Source organism: Tenebrio molitor, chromosome 6 (assembly GCF_963966145.1).
Source record: "Tenebrio molitor chromosome 6, icTenMoli1.1, whole genome shotgun sequence".
In the NCBI taxonomy this organism is placed as follows: Eukaryota; Metazoa; Arthropoda; class Insecta; order Coleoptera; family Tenebrionidae; genus Tenebrio; species Tenebrio molitor.
In genome coordinates, this window is record NC_091051.1 from 13,658,494 (window position 1) to 13,669,707 (window position 11,214).

The window sequence follows — 11,214 nt, forward strand, 5'->3', positions numbered from 1 at the left end:
TTTTGTATAAATTTATTTTTTGCACAACCTGTATATAATGAGCAACTTTACTCCCTGATTGTATGGAGTAAAGTGGCTCTTTTTTCCCCTTGGGCAAAAAACCATAGCCTATTCAACCTTTTATGGTACATATTTATTTCGAATTAATGTTTTTTTTTACTCGAGGTGCAGTTTGTAGCCTGAAGGCGAAGCCCGAGGGTCCTACAAAGCAACGACGGTAACAATCATGCATTCCCGAGGTGCAGATACTATTATTTACACGATTCAAAAATTTTTATTCGGAATCGTATTGTAATATGCACATTCCTAACCTTATACGAGGGCGGAAAGTTAACCATTCCTTTTTATCTTTACTTCCCTCTCTTGGTCAGTAATAGGCCACTTTCCGCCCTGTTATGACGTTCTTCCAGTGGCGTACACGAATTGCCGAAAAATGGTAGAAATGAAATTGCATCAAATTAACTGTTTATTTGCAAAAAATATAATGATTCCGAATAAAATAGTATACAAACCTCGGTAGGAAGGTGTTTCCTTCCTGTCTCGAGCATTAGTTCACCTCGGCTACGCCTTGGTAAACTATCTTAGCTCTCGACAGGAATGAAACACTTTCCACCTCGGTATGTAATCTACTATTATTTGCTAAAAATGTAATGATTCCGAATAAAATAGTATACAAACCTTGGTGGCATTAGTTCACCTCTACTACGCCTTGGTAAACTATCTTAGCTCTCGACAGGAATGAAACACTTCCCACCTCGGTATGTAATCTACTATGTACATATTATTGAAAAAAGCCGAAAGGTTAAAAATGATTTTTAACTGTCAACATGACACTTCAATTTAGCTTGACAGTTAGTGATTTGCAAATTTTCGGCTTTTTTCTATTAAAATCCGTGAGTCGTGCAAAAAATAGTATATGGACCTCGGGAGTGAATGATTTTTACCCTCAGTGCTTTGTAGAACCCTCGGGCTACGCCTTCGGGCTACAATCTGCGCCTCAAGTAAAAATCATCTACTTCACTCTCTCGGTGCATAATATACTATTGCATTGTTACGTATGATGCTATGATGTTGATGTTTTTCTTGAAGGACCGTTGTTTCTTGACTTTTGAAATTATTGCCAAAGGGCCATGAATTGAAAATACGTGTCGTTTTGTTGAGATGTTTAATTTATCTGTCCTTTATTTGTTTTTACAAAAACTTACTAGCAAAAATCCACCTAACATTGCAGTTGCTGCAGGTGGGGAACGATATCGACTAATAAGATCGATTGTTGAAACGAAATTTAAACATGAGCTCAAACAGCGTGATAATATAATTGCGTTTTAAAAAAAGTTGACATTTAAATTGGAAACCAAAAATGTATGTATATGTGGTCTACAACTACAACCAATGTTTATTGTACCTATAACCGCAGTGGATAATGTTATCTGATGTAAACACAGCAATGTGATTGCAACGTGATTTGACATTCTCGTTTCTTATTGGTACATAGTTCCTTTGCATCAATACGTCGCTTAAGTAAGGATGTCGTTCTTAAGTCCGACTTTTCACTGTCGCATTTAACTTTAAGTTACACAATCCCTACTTATACTGATCTAATGATAAACTGTTACCTAATTAGTGAGGTATTTACTCAATTTTTTTAAACTATTAGTTTGGTAACTACATTTAAATTTGTAATTTCGCCAAGAGATTTTAATTTTACCCAGAGCCAGGGCTGCTGATTGCTGATGCTGACCTGACTGACTGACTCTTCGAGTTCGGGAGTTCATTAGCTGATATGCGCGTTCGAAATAACTTATTGTTGGTTTGAGGCGTAGAGGCAATATTTGATTTTGAAGTACGAAAATATAATATTTATCTTGTTGTTGAACGAGGGCCATTGGCAAAAGATAATATTAGGCAGGACTTATTTCTTTCTTGTCAGATATAACATTTGATTTGTTTACTTACACAGTATAGAGCTATAAGAATCAGTATATAGGTATATAGTTTCACGAGGCGGCGGCACCTTTTATCTTTCTGTCATCAGTGTCATCAAATTGCACTGCGCTACTGCGCAATTCACCCACGAGTTGCCAGTGGCGTAGTCAATTCCAAACCATAGGGGTAGATGTGAGAGTTAAAACTACGCCGGAAATGAAAATGACATTAGAGGATTTAAATATTATTTAATATTTTATGAAGGGAATCAGTGGGAATAAGGGAATACATAAATTAAACAATTTTTATATACAGGTGCGTCCTAAAAAACGCCGGAAGCCTTATCTCCGTTATTTATGGCTTAATTTAAATAAAACAAAAATTGGAATAAATCACTTTAAAAACTCTATAAGCACAACATAGACTTTTTTTCAAAAAGTCATTCAAGGTCAGATAGTCATAGATAGTCAACATTATTTTTTCAAATAGCTAAAACTACTGATTCTTATAGCTCTATACTATTGTTATTATTATTATTATTAGCACACTATTAATAGTACCTACTACCTATATTATTATACGAGTTTAATAAGACGCTTTTTTATCACATGACATGAGTGTGTGTAAAGCACGACGAGCGTAGCGAAGTGATTTATGAAACGAATGTGATAATACGTCTTATTAAACGAATTTAATATACTTTTTTAGTATTTTATCTACTTTGCTTTACTAATCATCGACATTATACATATGGACTGCTAATGTACGACTGCGCATCCAAATTGTATAGAAAGAGATGGAAATTACAGAAGGCTAAGTTCCTTCTCTCTGATGATATTTTCTTATAGGCTCTTCGATAATAAATGACATCAAAAGAAGGGTAGCGACAGCGTTCCCTTTATTATTGCTTTCTCTTTCTACGCTTTTTCGCTCGCGCAGCGCACATTAGCAGTCCATATCTATATGTCGATGTTACTAATTCCTGAAATTTCAGCTGCTCAAGTTTTCATATTAGACTAGGAACTTTCGTGTGGGTTGGTAACAGACATTTTTCACAAAAATGTAAGGTTATATTTACTAAATTTACTTCATACTATGAAGTAACAAGTGAAGGTATCATTATATGGAAGCTATGAAGTTCATAGCTTCCATATATGATATGGAAGCTATGAAGTTCATATATAGCTTCCATATATGATAGCCAGCGGCGGCACTAGCCCTTTATCAGCGTAGAGCGACATTGTCTTTCGGCGCCCTTTCGTCGACAACTTCGAATCAATTATAATTCAGTTTCTGGTAAGAAAATACCTTCAAACATTTTCAAAAATCGGATTTAGAGCGGCCGCTCCTCTCGCTCTACCCCAGGGCCGCCACTGATGATAGCTTCACTTGTTACCTTGACGCCAGACATCAAACGGCTGATGTTGCCAATATAACAAAAGTTAAAAGTTACCAAAAACAGTTTAATAATATGATTCGATATAATAATGACCCCATTTGTAACGCAAAGTAGATAATACTAGTTTATTTAATGAGTTCGTGTGTAAATCGGCCCTTTTTTCTCACAAGCGGCCCATTATTAAACGCGAGTGGAACGAGCGTTTTAAAGGCCCACGAGTGCCAAAAAAGGCCCAATTTTTTATACACAGGAACGAGTTGAATACAACGTTTTTTTTGTCCGACGAGCCCCTTAAAGGCTCCAAATCGCTTAAAATCTTTAAAATTAGCTTAACGTTTCCTTTTGACAAGTTGTGACATTTATCAAAATCCATTCACACAGGAGAAAATTCTCCAATTCTAATAGTGTCGAACAAAAAATATATAAATAGAAATCGGTCATTTTAAAATTCTTATGACATTGTTTAATAGTTACATAGGTATAGTGAAATTTTTTTAATCAACAATTGTCAGTGTCAAAATGAAGTAAAAAACCATACTGTACCACCCTAAAATTTGGACATATGGACCAGCTGTATAACAATTTGACACCAAATTATGGTTAAGGTTATGTTCACTTCACTTCCCGTACCTTTCTTCCGTGAATTCATTTTCAAAACAAATTTAATGAGAAATCAGGAGAAACCTTTTCGAATTTGAAATAAACTCTCGCTCGTTAGGGCGAGGGCTCAGTTACATAAAAAAATGTTGACACTCAATGTGACCAATCGTATTATCATGAAAATCACAGTTTGGCTCATACCAACAAGACAACGTTTTGACAATTGTTTATTAAAAAAATTCAACTATAGGTAGGTAACGTATATATTATACAGGGTGTTTCTAAAATATGTGTGTTAATTTTAACCAGTGAAAGAACTCGCCAATTTATGAAACTTTTCTCTATAACATTTTGTAAAATTCGTAAAAGTATTCCAAGATTTTTTGCCCCACAATTTTTACCAAACGAGTCGTTTTGTGTGATTAACTAGTTTCTATTTTTTGTAACCATGAGAATTTAAATTTTGATTATTTATTTTTTTCTATAACAATGGAACTTTTTAACAAAGCTCTGTTTCTATCACAACAGAAAATTTTCGCCGGAACCCATAGGCGGGTATACACTTTGATGGTTAATTTATTCCAAATTTTAAATCAATTTGTATTGCTTTTTCGTAAAAATGTTATAGAGAAAAGTTCCATGATTTGGCGCGTTCTTCCACTGGTTAAAATTAACACACGTATTTCAGAAACACTCTGTATATATTATATATTATAAAAACCAGACGAACACAAAAATATTTTGTCTTAACGTAGAACGAGGAGGAAAGTGTTCCATTCCTGTCGAGAGAACAATAGTTTACCGAGAGGCTTGCCTCCAAAATTAACGCATCACTTGAATTTTTAGAGTTTTTTTGAAGAGTTTTACTTTAAAGCAAAAAATTGTTATACACATTGAAAATAGAGGAGAAGCATAGATAATGCTACAAATGTAATTAAAATTTTCAGCCACTGTTTACAAAAATGAGCAAAAATATCGTTTTTTTTTATTTTGAAATTTACTAGAAAATAATTTTTTAATAGCAGTTGAAAAATTGAATCAGTATTGACACAAATCTTAATTTACTTTTAACATGGGTGATGTTAGGGACAACTTAGCATTTAAAAAGTCCGTGCAAGTGCTTTTGTTAGCTCAAAGTAAAAAATGTAAGAGGACTTTGATTTGAACCAATCTATCGTATCTAAAGTTCTAAGAAGACGTCGGGAGACTGGACGACACACAAGGAGGCCTAGACAAGGCCGAAAACAAATCACAACACCTAACCAGGACCAATACTTAAGATTAATAAGCATTAGAGAAGGGTTTCTCACTGCTCTCCTATTTTTTAAAATCGCATGTTAGACAATATGCACTCCGTCTGAGTGAAAATACGGTTAGAAAACGACTAAAGGAGGATCAGATACATCCGAGAAGACCAGCTACTGGACCCAAGTTAACTGCAGCCCTTCGGAGGGCCTGCTTAAACTTTACATTAGAACATGTCAATTGGGTCGAACAAGATCGGCGCAGAGTTTTGGTCCTTGATGAATCCAGGTTCTGTCTATATGACTCTGACGGACAGGTAATAGTGTATAGACGACCTGGTGAGCAATATGCGCAATGTAATTTCGTTACTAAAGAGAGTTTTGGAAGAGGGTCAATAATGGTATGGATAGGAATATCTTTAAACGTAGCTACAGAGCTGGTGGTTTTAGATAGACGCAATTTAAATGCACATCGATATATCACCAACATCTTGGAACCTGTTGTTGTACCATTTGACCCATTCGTAGGGCAAGACTTCATTTATATGCAGAATAATGGACGGCCACATATTGCAAGGGTAGTTTCCGACTAATTTGGGAATATTGAAAATGCAGTTATGGAGTGGTCAGCACGTAACCCTGACCTCAACCCAACTCAGCACTTATGGGATAATATGGAAAAACAGTTACGGGCAATGGAAGGGCATCCAAATCACTTCAGTCAGCTAACAAGAGCACTTCTGGATATTTGGGAAAATATAGCCAAAACCATAACAGAAACCTCATTCTTAACATGCCAGAAGGTTATCGAGCTGTAATTAACGCTAGAGGAGACAATACAAGATTTCAGGAAAATAATCTTTAAGTTTAGATGGTTTTTTCGATTTCTCATTTTTACTCGTGATGTTACCTTTTCGAATTTTTGTATTTTTTTTTACATTTATGTGCTTTTTTTGTAAGAAAATGTGTTGAAAATATTTCCCATGGTTCAGCTGTTATTGTTGTTAATACATACCAGGTGTACTCGTATAATTGGTTTACGAGGCATAGGATTTTACATGTAAAAATACGGAGATCCAATTATTGGCTCCCCTAATAATTTTATGGCAAAATGGTTAAAATGAAAGTTAGAGAGAATTAAAACTACTGTCTAATTCCACTCTTTGTTTTTTTCTAACATCTTGTGGTACTGAAAGAAAAGCAAAAAAGGAGTTAAGACAAAAATACTAAAAAGCAGTACCAGCAATGAAATTTGACTTCTAAAATTATTTGTCGGGTGGTTTCACTATTATTTAATTTTCTTTTGATCTGCCCTTCAAATGAACTCGTACAGGACTACAGGACGAATGAAAAGGTATCTTCCATTAAATGTTCAAACTTCTCTCTAATTCTTCGAATTGTTTCTATGGCTGAAATTGGTCGGTCTGGGAAATCTGAAGCAAATGTTGCTTGGAAGTTTCTTAAAGAAGATCCTCCATAATACCATTTAAAGAAAGAAATAAAATTTCATGCCTAGTAGTAAAACTTTTTAGTATTTTTGGGTTAACTCTTTTCTTGCCTTTCTTTCAGTACCACAAGATGTTAGAATAAAATTAAGATTGAAATTAGACAGTAATTTTAATTCTCTTTAACTTTCATTTTAACTATTTTGCCATAAAATTGTTAGGGGAGTGTATTGGATCCATGGATGTTGGGTGTAGGTAAGTGGCGTGGCGTGGGATCATTAATGCAACGGTCAGTTTAACTTAAATGGCGTTTACTCGCTTTAACACATGAAAATAACTGAACTGATTACACTTCTTGATTAAACGAAAGATGAACGATAAGATTAACATATGCAAAACGGTAGATGAGTTTGCTTAAATGAGATAATATAAAATTGAGAGATGGTGGACAAGGTGTGTGCCACCCACGTGTGAGTCAACCGTTTGGAGCGGAAGGTGTTAACTGTTAATTGACTAATTAATGGCGGTCGCGGATCTCGCATCGAGGAGGGACTGCGCGCGTTGATTAGCATGGTGCCTTATGTAAGGTTCTCGATTATGAAAGGTAACGACAACGGTTGCGCCAATATTTCCATCTCACTTAATTTGGCGTCTATGCAAGTTAATCTGTTCGACACGATACAAACATCCTGTGACACGATACAAACATCCCGTAAAATTGTGTATAACTCTGTCTTTGTCACACTCACGGCATTTGTCGATATGTCCTCTCTTTTAATTTGGCGTCTCAAAAACGAACAATGAGTTGTCGCTACCTTATTTATCAGCGAGAACCTTAGCCTTATGGGCAAAACAGCGACCTCACTCGTAGGAGCCTAACAATAACCGTGGGACCGAACCAAATTGGGTTCAAATCCCAGAACAGGGAGCCAATAATTGAAACTCTTTATTTTTACATGTAAAATCCTATGTCTCGTAAACCAATTCTACACCCGGTATATTTCTTTTACTGTTTCATATTTTATTCACAATCAATCATTTAATAAAAAAAGCAACATTATAATAATAATAAATAAATAAAAACCAACCTCCGTAATATTATCGTTTATTTTGGCAAAATATTAAAACTTAGTAGGCGCGCACGATTGAGATTGTATTAAATTTTAGTTCACAAAAGTCAAACCAAATTGACATTTGCTCACATTTTTTAACAAACAAAATGTGCGATAGTGAAATAGAGTACCCTTCCCAGAATTGCGGGAATCCGCACACAAATTAACACTCAATATCTTACCTGAGAAAAGCAAATTACGATATCAGAAGAACGTACAGAGATTTTCGCGATTGGTGCTACAGTAGCGCCACCACAGGTCAGTTATGGGTTTCATTACTGACCGCGTACGACTCATTACTCATTACTGACTCCTCTTTTCATCATTACTGACCGGTTGATGTGTACACGAGTAATCGCTCACTTTCTAACCTTTAAGAGGTTAGAAAAGCTGTACGTTACTAACCGATTGTGAATAAAATAAAATAGCTACTTAGGTAAGTAGTGAAAAAGTAACATAGGAAAGAACCGGCAACTATTAGTTTTAAAGAAACTTATCTTTGTTTTGGACTGTGAAATTTTCTTACAAACAAGTCAAAAGTAGGTAAGTATTTCCGGTCTTTGTCTTCCAAAAGCTAGATGGATTAAATACGGGAAGTACCTAGGTATGTTTCATTTGAGTTATTTTTAACGAGGATTAAGGATTGCTAATCCTTAAAAGCTACAATAGAATAAACTATAAAATATAAATTTATTTTTCCAGATATTTCAATTTGTCTTGATCATACTGTTCAGTTCTTCTTATGGATTGTTGTCGTTGGAGAACCTGTCATTTAGCAAAGAGGGTACAAGATCTAAAGCCTCTAAAGCCAAATTTTAACAGAAAATGATAATCTAAGAATATAGTATATCAATACTGAGATTTTAATAATACAAATGGTGGTTTTAAATGAACCAAAAAAATGTCATTCTTCTGAAGTTTTTGCGTAAAATCAAAAATACGTTGTGGATAAAATGTTGTACTGCGTTTGTTGATTACCAGCAAATAAAACTCTTGAAAACTTAAGCACTCGGCCGTGCAGCGTCGTATCTAAACTTTCTCGCGAGTTTTATTTTTTCCTCTTTTAAACCCAATCCGGGGACAAACTGTATATACCGATGCCCCAAAATTCGTGTAAAATAATTCTGAATGATTGTGATCAGGTTTGCTTTACTTTATTATTTACAGCATTTCCAAGAAGTGACTTTATGTCGGTTTTACTTCAAATAACTTATGGCAACGTGGCTTTGATTTTTCTTTCTTATTTCCATGGATACAACAAAAATGAAATATTTATAGTGTAACAAATATGTAAAGTCCATTCACGTTGGATTTTCCTAGTCAAGGTCACATAATTCAATATTATGGCGGTGTGATTTTTACTTCAAAAATGCTTTAGCTGTGTATGTCACCAATACGGGCTGATAAAGTAACCAAGTCATTCGTAGACTATAGAGGTTATGTTATTCGCTGTCAGCAAAGAAACAGTCATTTTTCAAATATTGTTTTTAGAGGATAACAGTAGGTAATAATACATCCATTTTGTTATCATTTGCAGTAAAAATAGTGTCAGTTCTTAATCGGTATGATAGGATTAGGAACATACAATAGGTACCTAACTCCTACCTACTGGTGTTGTATTTTTCTGCTTGCGCTGTTGATTAAGTGAAAAAACCCTTAATGACTACAGTGATGACTGATGAGGAACCAGAATAAGTTATAGAAAATGAACCCAATAGAAAATTGTGTGAAGTTTTTTTCATTGGAAGCGATGGAAGTAAGGAATGCATCTAAATGATGGAACAAATTTGGCAATAAAATTTCAGTTATTCAGAGACACTTATACGTTTTGATTGTGGTTGTGACGTTTCAAGAATGTATTGTTACAATTGCATACCACAAAAGAAAGGTGTATTTTGATTTTTTAAGTTTTTTCGATGTACACATTACCTTTAAAATAACGTGGTATTGTTAAAACTGCTCAATAAAGGTCGTAAATAGATTATAATCATGTTAATACATACAATACATTAAATATTAAAGGATTCTGACTAATTAATTTTCGAACTGAAGCTATTTTTTCTTGAGTCCGTATTAGCTTGCGAGTTTCGTCACATTACGTCAGTTGTGGAAGGTTAACGCAATTTTAAAATTAACCTTTTTTCTTTTCGCCATGGTAAAATCACCCAGGAATAGAATTTTATTAAAAAATCTGTGACTTTATTTCACACGTCAAACTAACATTCAAAATTAAAGACGTCAAATCGATCTCAATCGCTCTATCACGAATAAAACACGATAATGTAAAAATTACTAGGAAAGGAGGCGCAGGCTTGCAACGTGACAACAATTTGACAGGGAAAATCCAACGTGAATGGACTTTATATGCCATTCACGATGTTTTGGCATAAGGGGAGGCCGTGGAAAAAGTGCATTTAAGTTGGCAGTAAAGCCTGTCTGTTGAATTTGGTTATGGTTTTCTAAATTTGAGGTTATAAACTGCGTCATTGTCTAGTGCATTGTTGTCAGTTTTACTAGTTTGCAATAGAACAATACTCACACATTTTTAATCCAATTTTACAAAACAGGAAACTGACTTGAACATACTACAGAATAGTAGGGACCGGGACCGAAAGACGAAGTGGCTCCTGTTAATTTATGCACCACTTAGATAACCCACCTATACAGTGTCTTAACCAACCAGTTAGTAACTTCTCAATGAATTTTTCATTTTAACCAAAACATTCCTAAAACTAGATTGTATAAAATCTTGTACCTACTTATTAAGCCTTACTTTATTCGAATCTTTCTGCAAAATATTTACACACCCATTGTCTATGACAAAAAAGAACAAAACTATTCAACTTCCATAATTTCATTAGTAAATTCTGAATCATTACCTGCATCAAAATCCCAATCAAATTCCGAGTCAGATTCTCCTAATGAAATTATTAAAGGAAGAACGTTTTCAAATGAAAGATTTCACATTAATTTTGCCCAATCTTCCGAAATAAGTTCTTCACAATATCAATCACAGGATCAAGCCATAAATTCACAACTCTATCGCGAAGTTATAATAGGTGTTACAAAAACCCTGTGCCATTTCATTCATTTCATTGGGTCGTTGTTTCTTCCTGCTACATATTTATCTTGTACTCACCTACGATTCAATTTATACACAAAAAAAAAACTTGACTTCATTGTAACTTACTGAAAATATATCCTGCAGTCTAATACAAACACCATCAATACGTTTTAAAGTCGCTTAATTATGATTACGGTAAATTCGGCAACATGTTACGTTCATTTTGATAGGTCCGCATGTCACGCACTTTAGTGACAGCAGAGATGACAGAAATCAAACATGTATCCAACGTTAAAAAATGAAATCATAGCCTCCCCTTATGCCAAAACATCGTGAATGGTATATAGGTTCATATCTTCTACAAAAAAGAAGATTGAACATTTTTACCTGATATTTTTACTTAACAACGTACAGGTAAACTGTT

At 34.5% G+C, this 11,214-nt stretch overlaps 1 long non-coding RNA gene across 2 annotated transcripts; it reads right to left on the reverse strand.

The window, feature by feature from the left end:
* Window positions 1-9,109: 9,109 nt before the first annotated feature.
* LOC138133625 (uncharacterized) lies at window positions 9,110-10,806 on the reverse strand. Of its 2 annotated transcripts, none has more exons than XR_011160448.1 (2): window positions 10,500-10,806; window positions 9,110-10,452 (listed from the first exon to the last, which is right to left on the reverse strand). It is a non-coding gene; the product is annotated as an uncharacterized lncRNA (long non-coding RNA). The 2 variants fall into 2 exon arrangements; XR_011160449.1 differs by having other exon boundaries at window positions 9,110-10,458.
* Between the last annotated feature and the right edge of the window lie 408 nt (window positions 10,807-11,214).